This window comes from Lepidochelys kempii, chromosome 1, assembly GCF_965140265.1.
Source record: "Lepidochelys kempii isolate rLepKem1 chromosome 1, rLepKem1.hap2, whole genome shotgun sequence".
Taxonomy (NCBI): domain Eukaryota; kingdom Metazoa; phylum Chordata; order Testudines; family Cheloniidae; genus Lepidochelys; species Lepidochelys kempii.
The window spans coordinates 187,295,432-187,315,040 of NC_133256.1; the positions used below are offsets into that span (position 1 = coordinate 187,295,432).

Below are 19,609 nucleotides of genomic sequence, written 5' to 3' on the forward strand. Positions count from 1 at the left end.
TAGAATGTAATCACACTAGAGATGCTGCAAAAGGCAGGAAGAATTAAAGCAAGGTAATATGCCTCGAATGTTAATAACAAAACTTCCAGAATTTGTATGAACAGGAAAATTACAACAAATCGGTGAATGTGCCAACTTTGAAAGAAGATTCTGTAACAATGATGGACCAAATCTTTACTCCTATTCTGAGGAAGAGCTAAGGAATATTGCTTAGCAGAAGTGTATAGAGAACTCTAAAGGAATTACCTTGCTAATAGCAGACTTGCATCATACAGAATGGGATTTGAAATGACCTTCAAATTCTAGGCCTGGCAAGATACAACAATGAGAAATTTAATCAGACAGCCATTTGGATATGGTTCTCTTGTAGACAGTGGAACCTACTGAATTTGTGTCAAAAGAAAAAGCAGTGTTGACTTTTCTAAGGGCTTTACTCCACTCCAGACAAAGCCTTTTGACATACACGTATGAAAAATGGTCTTGCTGAGAAGGTCATAAAAACTGGGACAAAATGTCAAAGGACAACTAATTAAGGTGAAACTCTGAAATCACTTTATGAGAGAATTTAGGAAGCACCTGTAGCTCCATCTTACCTTTGGAAAGGTGGATCAGACACTATAGCCTGAAGCTCAATAATCCTGCCAATTTAGGTCATAGTCATGAGGACGATGACCTTCCTTATAAGAAATGGCAGCTAACAGGTATCGAATTGCTCAGAAGGGGTTTTCATCAGCACAAGCAGGATACTGGTAATATGCCTCCATTAAATTGTAAGCACTTTCAGACACAGACTGTGTCTCACTGTGTGTTTGTACAGTGCCTAGCAGAATAGGGATCCAATCTCAGTTCTGGTTCAAGGCACTACTGTAACAGAAATAATAACAGAGCAACAACAACAGGGGCTTTTAAAAAGATGCCGGTTATTTCCTCGTCTTACAAAACTGAAGTTGTTTTTTGGATGCCTGCAACTGCCAGGGCCGGCTCCAGGCACCAGCTAAGGAAGCTGGTGCCTGGGGCGGCAAATCAGAAGGGGCGGCGCTTCGGCCGTTCTTGGGGTGGCACTCCTCCCTTGGCGGCAGCTTTTTCATTTTTTCTTCTTCGGTGGCCGGTTTTTTTTTTTTTTTTTCGCGCTTCACTGCTTGGGGCGGCAAAAAAGGTAGCGCTGGCCCTGGCAACTGCAGAGCTGAAAGTGAGAGTGTCCATCATTATAGAAGGCTGTCACAGGGAAGCTGCTCCCTGTAGATAGACTGGATCAGAGCAGATGAGCCCAATCCAGCTAATTAAAGATGAGAGGGCTACACCTGGGCCTATAAAGGGCTGCTAGTGGGCACCTAGGGCAGGTAGGACTGAGACAAGCTGAGCCCTGGAAAGGGAAAGCCACACCGGAGTGAAGCTAGCTCCTGTAACGGGTCCCTGAAACAAGGGGTCAAGGGCTTAAGGCTCAGGGAAGCAGTCTGCTCCAGGAAGGGAGCAGAGCTGACTGAGACTAGCAGGCTGCCAAGAGTTGGAGTACCAAAGACCAGAGACAGGTGGTCCTGGAGCTTGGGGCCAAGGATGGAGTTAGAAGATTGTTTTCTGTTTGTTTGTTAACCTCTGTTAAAGAAATAAACTTCCACACCAAGGACACATGCTTTGGAGATGGGGGAGAAGCCTGTCGCAATGACATGGGCAAAAGACGAAGAACAAATATGTAGCATCCATCTTTGATGGAGGCATTTGTGCACAGACAAAGTGTTGGAAGCCCTGAAAGGGGAGCAGCTCATAAGATCTGCAGTAACAATTTATATCTAAAACTAAAAAGCAGCACTAAATTAAAGAAAAGTATTAAAAGAACAATGCCACAGCACATTTGTGGTAACATAACAGAGTTAAAGAGGAAAAAACACTGAGGGGAAAAGTAGCAAATCATTTACCATTGACTCCATACCAGACATTAATATCCAATGGCAGAAAGTAACAAGAACTTTTTTTAAAAAGTATCTGTTGACTACATTGAATACTGAAAATCTGAAATGGAAAGCTGTGTGTGTCCTGCTCCACTGTCATGCTCCATGAGACAAGTAGATCCTCCTTCTGAACACTTAGTAATTTTTAGGGGATGTCATACACATGCGTGGGACCAATACTGATGTAAGTGCTGCTAACGGTCAGGATGCCGAGCTGGAACTCTTGACCCTGGATCCCTCAATATCAAAGTCTTCAAGGTCTTTTGGGCCCACCTTGTGTCGGCTTGACTTGAGAGACTGAAGAAGACCAGGCGAACTTTTAAGTGCTATGAAGAACACATAGCTCACAGAGACTTCTGTAAGAAAACGTACCTGTGAGCCACTCAGAACCTACTCTGTGGCACAGGCTAGAGCGTTCATGTCTGCACATCATGTGAAAGACATTCTTGAAGCTGCCAGGTTGCTTCTCCTCATCCCTGACAAATAAAAGGGGCTACAGGAAGAAGGGGAAAAAAGGCACAAATATGGAATTCAGCAGCAAAAGTGTCCTGCTTTGAGCAGGGGGTTGGACTAGATGACCTCCTGAGGTCCCTTCCAACCCTGATATTCTATTCTATGAAAGTAAGAAAGTCTAAGCCCTTTGATGCAATAGAAGCTACTACAAACCTTGAAGCCTCAATTTTTTGACAACTGAGACAGTGCTAATGGAGCTCATTCAGGAAACGTAAAAAAAAAAAATAGAAACCCAACTGGCAGTTGAAACACTTAGCAGCACTGTGGAAAACATCAGTTGGAAGCAAAATGAGGTCCTGAAGATAAAATGGCTTGCAGTGCAGTTGAGAAACCATTTGCAGCTACCAAGGTGAGCTTCTTCTCTGATAAAACAGAACTGGTAGCTAAACACTCTGGGGGCACATAGATTACTATGCAGTGTTTGGCTTGAGATGGTCCACGTTGGAACCAACAGCTTAGTTCTTTGAGCGTGCCGTTTATAGAAGCACTGATTGGCCCAAGCTATCTGCAGCTTTATTATTTTACTTATGTCCAAAAGGGTGCGAGCCACCTCCAAATACAGATAAAAAGACAAGATCCCATTCCCAAGGAGCTTACGAATTTTGAACAGTAGGCAATAAGGGCAATAACAAGACAGTAGAGTAGGGTAGTAGCAAGGTTAGTATCCAGCCTGATGCATCTATTTTTATTTTATTTTTATAACAATACAAATAGGTGAGGAATGAATAAGTAGAAAATTAAACTGACAAGTTTCTTTAAGGCATTACAGAATATTTGAGTCTTACATTTCTATCCCCTTCCCCACTATTTGTCTATTTAAAAAAAATCATGAGAAAGGAAGAAAAAGCAAAAACAACAAGTACTAGTGTGCCAACCGGAGAATGTCTATGTACAACGTATGAGCTATGGTTGATTTTATGAAGTTGCTGCATCACTGAATACCTCAGTGTATGCAGAATCAACCATCTGCTACAGGTGCTGGTGCTGAGTCTCTCCCAGGCCAAGGACAATGGAAATTAATTTACCCTAAACAGTTTCCCATTCAGGGGGGAGCACCTAAGAACAATGGGATGGCTGCAACTTAAGGGAAGCCAGTTCTCCCCAGCAGTTCCCTAGAAGACAGTTGGAATAGTCGAAAATTACCAGCAGAACACAGGAACAAAGAAACCAAGTGTTGGGACTGGCTTTTAAAAGCTTAGATGCTAGCAAGTTTAGGGAACCCAAAAGGACATGCTTATTGAACTAGAGGGAATCTTTAGGCTGCCTGACAACCTCATGCTGAAGGGAGCTTGCTCTGGGACTCAGAGAAGAGAGCCCAGAAAAAAGAAGAAAAGACCGAGCTGAAGAAATGAAGTCCATGGAAGACCTGGGATTCCCAGACACTGACCAAATCTCATGGGATGCTCAACTCAAGAGTGGTGAAACCTCTGATAGGAGAGTATGGTATACAAGTGTTTTATTGTTTTCCTTAAATCTGTCTCTCTCTTGTGACGTGTATAAGTAAGGCATGCTTGGTTTTAGAAATCCCTCTGCAAAGTCTCTGTGTTACTTTTTTCAGCTATCACATGTCCCCTGAAGAGCTACATTATAAGCTGGTGTATCCACTAGTGTGGAGCGCCAGGAAAAGTTGTGGTTGACTGATTGGGGAGACATTCATGTTAGGCACTGGTTTTGGGGCCTTGGGCAGTTGAATCACAGTGTCCCACTTCCAGGAAGGGGTACCGCACAGGGAGTCTACACCAAAGGAGTAAGCCTAGAAGCCAGAGCGGGAGACAGTGGCTGGAGCCTATCCATTCCCAGGGGAGATGAGAAGCACATGGAACCAATGTGTGGGTTTAAACACAGCTGTATGGTGAGCATCCACAAAGGGGAGCTCAGCCAGGATTATGACAACTAATAACACAAGAACACTTAAGAGATAAGCTGTCACCTGGATTTGTTCCTCACTCAGCAGCTTTGGAGGTACGAACAGAATGAGCACCTTGGAAATTCATACGAATTAGAACAGTCTACTCATTATTCTATACATTCAGTGATCCAGATTTAATATCGGAACCCTTGACATTGTATAAACCATCTCAGATTATGTCCTTTGCCAAAGAGTTAGAAACAGGATTAGCACATGGAACATAGCAGTTTGTGGGGGCAAGTGTTCAAAAGATAGATATAGGTTCTGAATAGCTCACTAAAAGTTTCCAAATGAATATAATTTTCATATTTCAGTGAAATCAGTATTTCCAGCAAGAGAATAAAAAGTGAAAGAGTTAAAAGACTAAAAGAGTGAGGTATTTCAGATCATCCTAGGAATGCTGAAAATTCATCAGGCTCTCTCTGTTACAGCATCTCGTAATATGACAACACTGGGTCATTTGATTAAATTAAGGGCAGGTATATGAAGGAAATATTAATTCCACAATTTCACCAATAAAATACATTATTGCTTCACAGAGGGCTCATACAAGTCCTGTGGAATTCATTGCTATAGCTGGTTAAATGTTAGAAACAAAAGCTGTACATGGAATTTTAAAATCTGGATAATTTAATAACTAATAAAATTTTTACTTATCTACAGTAAACCAGGATAAGGCTTTCCATATTTCAGGGCACAAGCTTATTTCCTTTTCTGAAAGGAATTCATTCGGTATATTGTCTCTGCCTGTATGAACAATACTAATTGCTACCTTTACAGCCAGTGCCACTGTATTTAGTCCTCCCCTCATGCAATCAAATTGTAAAATTAATACAGTTCTTGTGAAAGACAAGACCATTCTGCTGCTTTTTTGGTTCTAAGTGGTTGATAGCCATGGCATCAATTTCAGACATACATGTTCTTTAAATTTCAGAACTGGCATAGGAAGCATACAGAATGAGTCACTACATTATGGGAGAACATTTACTTTTCAAACATCAGTTCAGGAAGAACCTCCAGTTCTCTAAGGATATGTCTACACGGCCATTAAAAACTTGTGGCTCGGCCATGACAGCTGACTCAGGCTTGCTGGGCTTGGACTGAGGGTCTGTTTAATTGTGGTGTAGATGTTCGGGCTGGGGGTGGAGCCCTGGCTCTAGGTCTCTGTGAGATTGGAGGGTCCCAGAGTTCAGGCTGCAGCAGCCTGAACCCGAATGTCTACCATGCAATTAAATAGCTCCTTAGTCTGAGTCAGTTGGCATGGGCCATGTCTTCACTGCTAAAAACAGGTGTGTTTTCATTTCAGGGTAACTAACATGTTACCTATCCCTAGGTAAAGAAACAGTGGAGACAAGGCACTTTAGTTTTCTTTTGAGGTAAACAATGTGAGGCGAGTACTATACTCCCCCTCCTGTGGCTGACCTTGCCTAATTTACCTGACAATAAAACTAAAGTGCCTTGTCTCCACTGTGTTTTTACCGAGAGATAGGTAATGTTAGTTATCCAGATGTAAAAATGCACCTTTTTAGCAGTGAAGACAAGGTAGTTGTCCTGAGGATGCCACAGCAATGGTATAGAATAAATTAAATACATCTGTAGCCCTGCTGTGGATGTAGATACCCAGGCAGTGAATTGCCCTGCTTGCCCAAATGGAAAATAGATTCATCATGTCCCCAAAAATACTTATTCACAAATTTCTGGTTTTTCATAATTTGGTTTCGAATGAGAGAGAACACTGAACTAACTGTAGCTGAGGCCTGGCCTGACATGAGTAACTAACACATGCAAGGAAGCCTCATTTCTTGGAGGATAGAATTAGGGAGGTAAACAGATAGGTCAGTAGGCTAAATAGACAGAATATCTGAGCCAGCTAAGATAAGATGGAGAACACCCAAAGAACCATTTACTAACAATGGATAAATTAGGAATGCAAAGAGGAGGTCAAGCATGGATGATACACGGAAAGAACATGCTGCAAACATATTGGTTCCAGCAAAGTGACTATGCCAATCCAAAAATGTGTGATGTAATGTACAGTAAATGCAATGAGATGTGTAAATGTATACAAAGGGAGAGAGTTTCTCTGTAACTTTGGATGTGTGGTTCGCCCTACACTCACCCCCTATGCTCAACTTTGATCAACTCAGCATAGCTTTGTTGTATACCAAGTAAAGGATACCTAAGTGACAAAATCAGGAGTCAAACTGAGTTGTTTGGATCCCAGAGAACTGGATGAAGTGTTCTCCCAGAACTGGAAAAGGTGTTCTGAATAAGCCAAGTGAAAAAGGTCTCAGTGGGAATCCCAACACTAACAGAATTTTTCTGTAAGTGGGTGTTGCCTGATCAGGTGGGCAGAAGCAGCATCATTGCTTCTCTATGAAGCACTAGTTTGCTGTTTGTTCACCTCTCAAATTTCAAGTTCTGCCTTCACTGAGCTTCTGTGCTAGTGATTCAATTAACAAATCAAACAGAATATATGTGAGCAGAGAAAACAGAAGAGAGCCTTGCTAAATCCCCTAGTCCAGACTGAATCCATTACATGTTGGTGCTTATCTGTTGCTTTACACTGTCACTGAACCTGCCCAAACAACTCATTTGATGTCATTTTCACAACCAAGCAATTCCTTTTTCCACCTATATAAAACTCTTTCTCAGAGTCTAAACATAACAAAGGTGCAGTTAATTGAGAATACTGGCAACATCAAGAACTTTCCTGATATTTGATAACAATTTGCTGTTCTTTACAAACCCAGTTTGGTCTCTGTTTTTTCAGATGGACAGATCATCCTTTACCTGTCTGGATAAAATCTTTGGCAGAATTTTGGCAATTATTTTAAACCCCCTTAAATCCAAGGACAATCCAAAGAAAATGGAATAGGAGAACAAAGCACTTAACGAACATTGAAGAATCCATCATACTGACAGAGCTCTCTCCTTCAAGAGAAGGGAATATCACCAGCATAACATAATGGAGACAAGTTTACTTTCAAATCTCTACATCAGTTAGAACCAGTGGAATAAGAGACAGAACTCACATTTAATTAGGTTTCAGAGTAACAGCCGTGTTAGTCTGTATTTGCAAAAAGAAAAGGAGTACTTGTGGCACCTTAGAGACTAACCAATTTATTTGAGCATAAGCTTTCGTGAGCTACAGCTCACTTCATCGTGTATTCATTTAATTCATTTGCTTCTTTGCTGTATTTGAATAACTGGATGTTGTGTGTTGCAGCTTGCTTTGAAAAGGGGCCTTGCCAAAATATGTACAGGTCTCTTGTTTTAAGCACGTCTTAAATGTGAATCCACTTGCTCTAACCTTTGTTTCCTTTGAAGCAGTTTTAAAAGCTTTGTGCTTTTCTCAGTCAGTTATACATTGTCCTTTGGAAGGTGTGCTCAATTGGTTTGATCAATTTTTAAGTGCCATTTATTTCTCTTACAAGCAACCCATGACAGATATTACCCGTGACAGATCTGCTTTCCATAAGGATGGCATGATAAAAAAAAAAAAGATAGTTACGTTAATTGGAACTATGTTCTAAAGCAACTGCAGCTCCTTGGTTACAAATACAGAGGGTCTATAGGAGTTCCTGACTCTGAGCCAATGGAGCACCAATCTTAGCTGCTTCTTTCTTTGTGAACTCTCTCTTTGCACATGTCTGGCCTTTTTGTTTTGCATTTTTAACCCTGCTACTCCCAGTCAGACCACAGAAGAACCACCCCCAATCACTACATTTATTGTTCAGGTTTATGACATCAAGTTTAAGACTCTCAGCTGTTACCTGCAGTATTGCACAGAGTGCTCTAAAAAAAAAAAAAGAATCCTTTCAAAAATGTGGGGGGAAAGGAAGGAATTTGATCAAGGGCATGTTATCTTTGACAGGAGAAAAAGCTTTGGTGAAAAAAAGCATTAATTAGAGAAAAAATGCCTGCTGGTAGCTGATAAATCATGACTGTGAGAGCAGTTAAATCTAATGCAGTTTAAATAACTATCAACTTCACCATCCTCTGTAGCAGTTTCAGTAGACACAGACTGTACCTGGAATGCACACATGTAAATTGTCAACCCATTGTGCCTGGGTACACAGAAAAAAATATTATAGTGCTTGGAAAAATTTAGTAAAGTTGGTACAGGAATTATAAAATGCACTTCCTTGTAAGAGTAAAACCCCTTTCATCTCAGGAGAAATTCAAGTCTTTTGAGCTCCACGGATTTTTTTCATTAGTGGTGGAAGGGTGTAAATCTTGTTGTGGCCTCAAAGGACCTCCACCATGGAGGAATCTTCCAGAGAGCTACTGAATCAGTACAGTGTTTGGCTGCTCTGGCCATGCCCTTTTGACAGTGTACAGATCCCTGAGGGTCCCCACCACAATTACTTCTTTGTGTGATGGCATGGAACTAAAAGAGATCACACTCCTTGGACACATTCTAATGCTTTCTTAGTTAATTCTTTAGCCACCCAGAAGCACAAAATTATTCAATTTACATTTTTAAATGAAAAAAAAATTACCAAGTGGAAAAGATACTATAGAAAGACCAAAAAAAAAGGAAAAAAAGCCATGTCAATGAAAACCTGAAGTGTAGTTGTATAGCTATAGGATTGCTGCAGTAACTCACAGTTATTCAACATAGTTGAAAATAGGAACTTCTTCACCAGAGATTAAAAACAAACTAACAGTTACTGGTTCCTTGGCTACTGACCTTTACCAACTCTCATGATTTTTAACATGACTGGCAGGATTTTGGCAGAGCTGAAGCCACTCTTATGATGACACTAGAAACTTCACCCGTCTCGCAATTTGAGCCTTGCAATGGGGGAAAGGGAGAACATCCTCTGATTGGCTGCCTGCTGCAACACTAGCCTGCCTCTCCGGGAAGTGCAATTAATCAGACCTCTCCCACCTTCCTCTAGCAATCCAAAGCCATTCTTAAAGGAGGAGAGACCAGGAAGAGCTCAGCAGCTCTGAGTGGGTCTACTCCCTCCTTCACCTCCCCTCATGTAAGCAATGGGGAGAGGACAGTATCTCTGTTCCCCTTCCCTCCCTCCCTTCCTGCAAAGCCCAGCTTTGGAAGGGGGTCAAGAGCTTCTGGAGCCTCCTCCCCAAATCTGAAAGGTGGAGAAGGTGATCCCACTGCACTCCCCCAGGCCTAGGAGAGGGGGATGGAGATCCCCAGGAGGATTAGAAGTGAGCTACGGAGTCAGAACTGAAGGGGCTGGGAGAGCAGAACCGATGTGGGGCCAAAACCAATGTGGGGACTGGGGGAGAAGATTGATGAGCAGATTAGGATGTGAGAACCCCTGCTGTGGAGTCAAAATTACTTTAGCCAATAAATTTGGGAGAGAGGGCATCACCAATTGTTTTACACACACACACACACGGAATGGGCAGGCAGAGTTCAAACATAGAAAGACAGAACAAAACAGACAATATAATCTTTAAAAATAAATCCCATGATTTCTTAATCTCATGAAGCTGACAATACTGCCAGTGTACATGGCACTCTGAACACAGGCCCCAAGATGGGATTTCACTTTCATGGAATAATTTACTTACCTATCTCAAAGAGATGTAGTGATAATTAGTTAATGTTAAAGTTCTCTGAAGTATTAATAATGCTATAAAAGGTATTAAGTGATAATATTCTTGTCCAGTATTTACAAGCTTCAAATCTTCATGATTTACATTGCTGAAGTACTATAATAACCCTACTTTCCAACTCAGGGCCAACCACAAGACCAAGTCAAGCACCACTGGAGGTCAGAATAATTGTTGTGACAGAAAGATTTAATGCATTAAGCACATGTGTAATCTAATGTAATTAATTAAAATATTTTATTAACTGCCTGCTCCGAAAAATTATAGTTGTGTGAGATGAGCAAATTCTAAATTTATCTAAAATTATAAGTAGGGATGAAAGGACTTCACAAAATTCAGAGATACAGCTCTTCATTGCAGGCAACCATAGAGCCAGCCAAAAATGGTGCTCCGGAGCCAGTTACATTTTCTGTTAAATAACTGTTAGTTGCAGAGCTATGGTGCTCAAACAATGTGCAGGGGTATTTTTTGCTGAGCCTTTTCTTTCATATTAAATAAATGCCGCTCTCATTTAATAGTGACAATACAATATAGACCATTAATACTGCTAACGACTCAAGATAAATTCCAAGGTTACTGAATCAAAAGTGAAGATTACTGTGGATAAATTGAAGCAAATAAATATTAAATCACTTTCTAAAAAAGAAGGATCAAGAAAATCACAGGTATTCCAGTTTAAAATCCATCACATAAAGACAGATTGCCATCTAGTACTGGGAGTTTCTATCCTTCATACTCCTCTAAGGGGTTACAGTTAAAACAGGTATGGGCTTGTACAGAACACAGTTTATCTTGACTTTTAGAAAACTCTTGATAAAGTTCTGCCTGGCAGGTTATAACTTAAGCTAAAAGCATCAAAAAACCAAGTCAGAACACAAAAATTGAAAAGAACTAGTTAGAGAAGACAAAATGGAACAGCCAAAGGAAGATCTATATCCAATAAAGGGAAAATATTGAGAGTCCTATTGTACATGTTAGTACTTGAGCAAGAACAGTATTTTCAAAGATAAGAAAAAGTGAGCCAGGCACATCCAAGGATTAAAAGGAAAAGAAATGTGGACAGGTTAAAAAAAATCTTCACCTACATAGCTTAAAAGAAAGTTTCAAGGGAATGGAATGGAAGCATACAAAATTGCAAAATATGTAGACTGTAGCAGTCTGGCTTACATTTTTTATCTTAAAACATAAAATCAGACAAAATGGCTCAAAGGGAGATTAAAGACAAATTCAGGACTTCAAAAAGGACATTTTCTCAGTGAAAAATGCTTGAATGGCCTACATATATGATAAAGATTCTATTTTTAAAAAGTCACTATGTGATAAGCTACAATAAGAAAAAAATATTAACAGGAAAACTGCACCCATTTAACCTATTCCAACAATATGAAAGTTCACCTGGTGAGTAGTACATGACCCCATGAATCACCTATGTAATAATGTAATGCTTTTCTTCCCTCTCTGAGAAAGTAGGTGCTGGGGTGAGTGTGTGCGTGGAGGGGGGATGGGCCCGAGAAAGGATAATGGATGTATATTTTGCTGTTATGATCCTTATGGTCTGCTCTAGGGGAATAAAAGAACTTCTGTAATTAAGGCTTTGACTGTGTAAATGAATTTAAAGAAATGTGGGCAAACCAAGATGTATCAGATGTATCAGCATACTTTTAAACAGAGTTTTAAATTATAACTGGCATTTTTTGGCTTCTGGGTGGGGTTAGCCATCTTGCTTAAAAATCACGTCATATTAAGCACTGGCAGTATAAAAACCCTATTAAGTAAATGTAAAAGAGTTTACAGGGTGCTTTAAAAATTGTTTAACCATCAGAAGAAGTGCTTGTTTAATATTAAGCATTGTTCTTTTATGACTCTTTAATGATTTTTCTAATATCAGAGTTCTTTATGAATTTTTATCACAGTTTCTTATTTGTTCTCATAAATATACATACAAAAATAGGGAACAAGCCAAACTAATAAAGGAAATGCAGCAGGAAATGCCAGTTTCAAAATACTTCCCATAAGGTTCACTGAAAGAAAGGCAGTACAATCAAAAGCTCATTTGAACATGGGAAATAGCTGTGAATTTCTCTGACTTTGTTCCAAAGTCAGAGCTCTGATTAAGAATATAATACAATTCTTTCAGCTGAATTGGAAATGTTTTTTAAAAAAGAGCAAAACAACATTCTCAGACTGCAACATTTGATGCAAACCCCACATAACAGTATGACTACCAAATAAGTATATTTTAAGATGAGGACAAAGAAAACTAAAGAGATTATGAAGTTGTACACTGCATAAAAAATCTGCTGTGACTGAATTCCTAATGCCAAACGCGCCTCATTTAATTCTGAAAAATCAAATTTGGGGTTCCTGTCTTTCTTGCCATCTTTTTAATCCAACTTTATAGCTTAAAGTATGAGGTGTTTATCCTCTCAAATAAAACTAACAAACAATGGACAGGCTAAATAAAGTGCTATGTAGAAATTAGAGGAGTCTACCTTTCAGGACCATCTCCAAGAAATATTGAGCATTTCCAACTGTGATGTTATCGGATTAAAATATCACCATACAGATCAGTGGTGGGCAACCTGTGGCCCGTAGGTTGCCCACCACATATCTAGATCATTGTTGCAACTACTGCTATATATTTGCAGCAAATCTTGTACAAAGGCTGTCAAGTGAGGCGTCTATGAAGAGGCTATTATTTGCTGGTTATGATTATGCTATCTGTATGCATGTATAATTTTTGTATTTGAAGTTATAAGTATTGGCTCTATACCTGGATTTCAAATGTTTGTTCCTGGAGTACCACCCACAAGGTAGCTAGCCAGCACATCTTGGAGGGACTATTCAAGTTAAGTGGCTCATCAACAAACACTTGGTTGACAATGGACCATGGGAGATGCCCATCTACTTTGAGTGGACTGTCATGTAAACAGTGTCTGAAGTGTAGGTAATGGCTTCCTGCAATGACTGAGCGAAATTGGGCATGAACACATGACTTGCCCATGTGACTCCAAACACCACTTTCTTGCAGTAATTTTCCACAGTAAGAACAATGGGATGCCCTCAACATGGCAAAAGCTATAAGGCCCTGGAAACACCCCCATTTTGTCTTCAATCCTGCTTCTTACCTCTGAAGGAACTTTGCTACAAACTGAAGCTCTGAACAAAGGACTGAATGACCCATCCAAGCTGTGGATGTATTCCAGAGACTTGACTTAAGCAAGCAGTTTATTCCATCACTGCTACAAGCCTGAATCAAGAACTTTGCAATTACTGTATGTAATTGATTCCTTTAACCAATTTTAACCCTCATCTTTCCTTCTTTTTATGAATAAACCTTTAGATTTTAGATACTAAAGGATTGGCATCAACATGATTTTTGGGTAAGATCTAAGTTATATATTGGCCTGGGTGTGTGGCTGGTCTTTTGGGATCAGAAGAAACTATTGTTTGATGAGATGGGTTGTATAGAACCACTCATCTCTGAATCCAGTGGTTTTGGTGGCGATATAAGAACTGGAATGCCTGAGGAAACTGCCTTTATGTTTTTTTCTTAGCCAGTGTGGTGAAACAGGAGTTTACTTTTGTTGCTGGATTGGTACATCCTATGGGGGATTAGCCACCAATCTTGGGGTGTATCTGCCCTATTTCTCAGCAGTTCGTCCTGAATTTGGCATCCTCAGTTGTGATCCTCTGAGGTACGGTTACACCGCCTATTACAATCAATGGGAATTGCAGGTGCTGGGGCATGAGGTTCTCACTATTTTCTATAATATTCAATTTCTGAATAGTGTCTTGCCATTTGGCATGTTCCGTTAAACCAACAGAATGAAATTTTCTATTGTTTTCAGATATCTGTCCTGAGATGTAAGAGTACATTATCTTCTAAAGCCTCTCCCATCGGTACATTGACACCGACAGTTTCAGCTTATAAAACTAAACATTTCTCTTCATATGGTTTACAATTTGTATCCAATTCATCATGTTTAGTTCCTAATTTGAGACTTAATGTTAAAGAGTGAATCTTTGCTTCGGTGCCTCACAATTTTGCAAGCAGATGTCGTCACTGTGGCTTTAGGTTCTCTTGCTATCCAAATCAGAAATATTCTTATTCACCACCAAGTTTCGATAATTTGTCAATTGACTGTATTTGGGTGTGTCATAAATATAAAGGGAAGGGTAAACACCTTTCTGTATACGGTGCTATAAAATCCCTCCTGGCCGCAGGCAAAATCCTTTCACCTGACCCAAAATGGCCAATGAGGGGACAAAATTCTTTCAAATCTGGAGGTGGGGGGGGAAGGACAAAGGGTTTGGTCTGTCTGTGTGATGCTTTTCCCGGGAACAGATCAGGAATGCAGCCTTACAACTCCTTTAAAGTTAGTAAGTAATCTAGCTAGAAAATGCGTTAGATTTTCTTTTGTTTAATGGCTTTGTAAAATAAGCTGTGCTGGAGGGAAGGTATATTCCTGTTTTTGTGTCTTTTTGTAACTTAAGGTTTTGCCTAGAGGGATTCTCTATGTTTTGAATCTGATTACCCTGTAAAGTATTTACCATTCTGATTTTATAGAGGTGATTCTTTTAACTTTTCTTTAAATAAAATTCTTCTTTTAAGAACCTGATTGATTTTTCATTGTTTTTAAGATCCAAGGGTTTGGGTCTGTGTTCACCTGTACCAATTGGTGAGGATTATTATCAAGCCTTCCCCAGGAAAGGGGGTGTAGGGCTTGGGGGGGATATTTTGGGGGAAGACGTCTTCAGGTGGTCTCTTTCCCTGTTCTTTGTTTAAAATGCTTGGTGGTGGCAGCATACTGTTCAAGGAGAAGGCAAAGTTTGTACTTTGTGGAAGTTTTTAACCTAAGCTGGTCAGAATAAGCTTAGGGGGTCTTTCATGCAGGTTCCCACATCTGTACCCTAGAGTTCAGAGTGGGGAAAGAATCTTGACAGGGTGGTGGGGCTGCTGAGATGGAGGAGCAAGTACCTACATCTACTAAACCTTCATTCAGGCAGCAATTATGGTTTTACTACGAAGTGAACCATCAGACCCACATGTGCTTTATCCCTTTGCTGCCTTTCAGGTTACAGAATTGGTGCAATGAGATGTTACAAGGCAGAGCATCTCCTCAGCTTGCTAGGACTCACTGCCATGCTTAGTCTCTTTTAGACAGTTTTATTGTTCAAACATAAAAACAAATAGAGTGAAACAGTTCCTCAGCTCACCCTTCACATCTCAGACTCTCACTGCCTCTCCTCCAAGGGGACTCAGGTAGTCCTGTATCCTGCAGCTTCCTAGCTCTATCTCTCTTGCTCTCTCTCAGCCAGTTATTCCTCCTGGGGTCTCCCTGACCCTTTTAGCTCCTAGGGCATATCCCCCCACACCATAATTGTCCCAACTGGCACAAGGGAGCTGGAGCTGCTTCAGTTGCAGTGGCCAGCCATTTTCTGACATATTTTTCCCCACTCCCTTTTTAAAACAAAACTGTCTCTTTTCCAGTTATTTTTTTCTGGCCTGCAAGGCTTCTTCTAAGACTATTCTTACTCACAAATGAAAATACAGAAAACTCTATATAAACTCACACGTCAGTACTCCCCACAGTACTTTCAGCCAGCCTTACAATCCATATGCCCACCAGGATGCCATTCACATAACTTCATCTTCTTCACCAGGGCTTTGGGGGTCTCTGCACTCTAATACTCTAATTTTGATTGAGAGAATCATGCGACCTCTCTCATCCTGCATGCAGGACTGGCCTTACCATGAGGTGAACTGAGGCAGCCGCCTCAGGTGCCAGACTGTGCGGGGGTGCCACTAGGACCCAGAATGTAGAAAATTGTGCCTGCTGCTGGTGCATATGTAGTCTCTCTGCTCTAGATGCACAGAGATGGTGGAGTGCTGTGCTGGAGGAAGAAGGGCACAAGAGACATAACAGGCAGGCAGGAGAAAAGGGAAGAGGGAATAACAGAAAGCAGCAGGAGCTGCAGGGAGAGAGAGGAGGAGGAGCCTCTTATGTACCTCTCTAGCACCCCCAGGAGCCTGGACTGATTAACACCAGCATCTCAGGGAGCTTCCTGTTTCCTGCTGCTTCCCTGAACCCACTTGAGGAGAACAGGCAGTCAACTGAAGTAGTAGGAGCCAGTTAGGCCCTTAAGATGCTGATATCTTCCATTATTTGTCCCCTTCAACTGAGTGTTGAGAACCAGTATAGTGGCACACAACAGCAGTCATGAGTGAAAGAAGAAAACGCCCCTCTGGGGCAGCATTCAGAAAAAGAAAGCAAGCAAAGGAAGCTTTTCTATCTGAGCAGCAAGGAGCTCTTCTGAGATACACAGATACAAATGATCACGGTGAGCCTTCCGGCCCCAGTGAGGATGTGAGTGGTGAGGAGATGCCTGATCTTCCAGTTAGTCAGAGTGCAGGTGACCTGGCAGCTACTGCAGCATCCATATCTCCATCTTAAATGGATGTAACCATGCACATTCCTGAAGAAAAGTGTAGATCAGAGAAGAGTGTGGTGGAGGCGTAAGAAACGGCTGCTGTTGAGTTTAGTTTCTTAAGTCTAGAGGATCCAGTACTGTGGACCCACTTGAGCAGTAGTCCCAGGGACTTCCTTGTACTGCATGGGCCACAGCAAGTGAAAAACTTCACGTTCCCCAAAGACAATGAAAATAAAAGTTTCCATTCAACACATTACTGGTGTGAAATCCCCAATAGTGACAAAGTGGAGAGGCCATGACTTATGTACTCAAAAACCCAGAATGCTGCATACTGTTTTTGTTGAAAAAACTCTTCCAGTCTAATGTTCCAGCCACATTGGGTTCCAAAGGGACAAAGGACTGGAAAAATCTGGCTAGAAATCTGGCATGCCATGAGAAGGCAGCAAATCACCAGAGAGCATTCCATAGGTGGAAAGAGCTTGAGATGAGACTAAAGTTAAAAGGCACCCTAGATGATCAGCATCAAGAGAAGATTGCATCAGAGTCTCTTTACTGGCAAAATGTTCTGAAAAGGCTCATTGTCATTGTGAGAATGCTTGCTACCCAAAACCTAGCACTGCGTGGCACTTCAGATCAGCTGTATGTGCCAAACAATGGAAACTTCCTTAAAATTGTGGAGCTGATGGCTGAGTTTGATGCTGTACTCCAGGAGCATCTAAGAAGAGTCACCACTCAAGACATGTACACACACCTCTACCTTGGAAAAACAATTCAAAATAAGATCATACAGTTACTGGCAACAAAAGTCAAACAGAAGATTGTGGCAGATCTGAAGTCAGCAAGATATTACTCTGTTCTTCTGGACTGCACACCTGACATCAGCCATAAGGAATAAATGACTTTAATAGTGCCTTTTGTAACAACAACAGAACCTAGTGAAAATTTCCCTTCAATGGTGACTGTCAGAGAGCATTTTCTAGAACTTACTGACATAGATGATACTGACAATTGTGCTTCTTAAAAAGCTGGACGATATGGGAATTGCGATAGCTGACGATAAGGGAATTGCGATATCGTATCCCTGAGAGGTCAGGGCTATGAAAATGGTGTCAACATTAGAGGAAAGAACAGAGGAGTGCAGACACGGATCTGAGAGTTAAACCCTCGAGCTTTTTTTGTCCCAAACAATTCGCATTCATTGAACTTGGTGATCAGTGATTCAGCATCAGCTTCCAGTGAGGCTGCTGAATTTCTAAACGTAATTCAAAGCATCTATGTATTTTTCTCATCATCAACTAATTGATGGCAAATTTTGAAGCAACATCTGGGAACATCCTCTCTGACACTGAAACCACTGAGTGCTACACGATGGGAAAGTTGAGTGGAGGTGATAAAGCCTATCAAACACCAAATTGGGAAGAAAGATGATGCCATAGGTGCCATTATGGAGGATAATGCTATGACAGGAAGAACAGTTTGTGGGAGAACATTGGCAGAGGGAAATGGAATCATCAGAAACATACATAACTTTACATTTCTGTGTGGCTTAGTGTTGTGGCATGACATACTGTTTGAAATAAATGTTGTAAGCAAGAGACTCCAAGGTGTTGATATACCTGGAGCAATGGAACAACGGGACAAAGCAAAGTCATACTAAAAAGATAAGGAGTACTTGTGGCACCTTAAAGACTAACCAATTTATTTGAGCATAAGCTTTCGTGAGCTACAGCTCACTTCATCGGATGCATATTGTGGAAAGTGTACAAGATCTTTTTATACACACAAAGCATGAAAAAATACCTCCCCCCACCCCACTTTCCTGCTGGTAATAGCTTATCTAAAGTGATCACTCTCCTTACAATGAGTATGATAATCGAGTTGGGCCATTTCCAGCACAAATCCAGGTTTTCTCTCCCCCCCCCCACAAACCCACTCTCCTGTTCGTAACAGCTTATCTAAAGTGACCACTCTCCTTACAATGTGTATGATAATCAAGGTGGGCCATTTCCAGCACAAATCCAGGGTTTAACAAGAATGTCTGAGGAGGGGGAGAGGGTAGGAAAAAACAAGGGGAAATAGGCTTGAATAGAGACTGGGAGTGGCTAAGTCATTATGCAAGGTAACCTAAGTTAATTGTATCCAATTTGCAAATGAATTCCAATTCAGCAGTCTCTCGTTGAAGTTTGGATTTGAAGTTTTTTTGTCGTAATATCGCAACTTTCATGTCTGTAATTGCGTGACCAGAGAGATTGAAGTGTTCTCCGACTGGTTTATGAATGTTATAATTCTTGACATCTGATTTGTGTCCATTCATTCTTTTACGTAGAGACTGTCCAGTTTGACCAATGTACATGGCAGAGGGGCATTGCTGGCACATGATGGCATGTATCACATTGGTGGATGTGCAGGTGAACGAGCCTCTGATAGTGTGGCTGATGTTATTAGGCCCTGTGATGGTGTCCCCTGAATAGATATGTGGGCACAGTTGGCAACGGGCTTTGTTGCAAGGATAGGTTCTAGGGTTAGTGGTTCTCTTGTGTGGTATGTGGTTGCTGGTGAGTATTTGCTTCAGGTTGGGGGGCTGTCTGTAGGCAAGGACTGGCCTGTCTCCCAAGATCTGTGAGAGTGATGGGTCGTCCTTCAGGATAGGTTGTAGATCCTTAATAATGCGTTGGAGGGATTTTAGTTGGGGGCTGAAGGTGACGGCTAGTGGCGTTCTGTTATTTTCTTTGTTAGGCCTGTCCTGTAGTAGGTGACTTCTGAGAACTCTTCTGGCTCTATCAATCTGTTTCTTCACTTCTGCAGGTGGGTATTGTAGTTGTAAGAATGCTTGATAGAGATCTTGTAGGTGTTTGTCTCTGTGTGAGGGGTTGGAGCAAATGCGGTTGTATCGCAGAGCTTGCCTGTAGACAATGGATCGTGTGGTGTGGTCAGGGTGAAAGCTGGAGGCATGTAGGTAGGAATAGCAGTCAGTAGGTTTCTGGTATAGGGCGGTGTTTATGTGACCATCGTTTATTAGCACTGTAGTGTCCAGGAAGTGGATCTCTTGTGTGGACTGGACCAGGCTGAGCTTGATGGTGGGATGGAAATTGTTGAAATCATGGTGGAATTCCTCAAGGGCTTCTTTTCCATGGGTCCAGATGATGAAGATGTCATCAATATAGCGCAAGTAGAGTAGGGGTATTAGGGGACGAGAGCTGAGGAAGCGTTGTTC

General features: G+C 41.2%; 1 protein-coding gene across 7 annotated transcripts in view; it reads right to left on the minus strand.

The window, feature by feature from the left end:
- The window catches only part of EPHA6 (EPH receptor A6), an 872,967-nt gene that overhangs the window by 714,304 nt on the left and 139,054 nt on the right, over positions 1-19,609 (minus strand). Inside the window, exon 1 of one of the 7 annotated variants that reach the window (XM_073305292.1) lies at positions 247-301. The exons of the other annotated variants lie outside the window; for them this stretch is intronic. The gene's annotated coding sequence lies outside the window, so the exon portion shown is untranslated. Of the gene's footprint in view, positions 1-246; positions 302-19,609 lie in introns of those variants that run through there. 7 annotated transcript variants of the gene reach the window in all.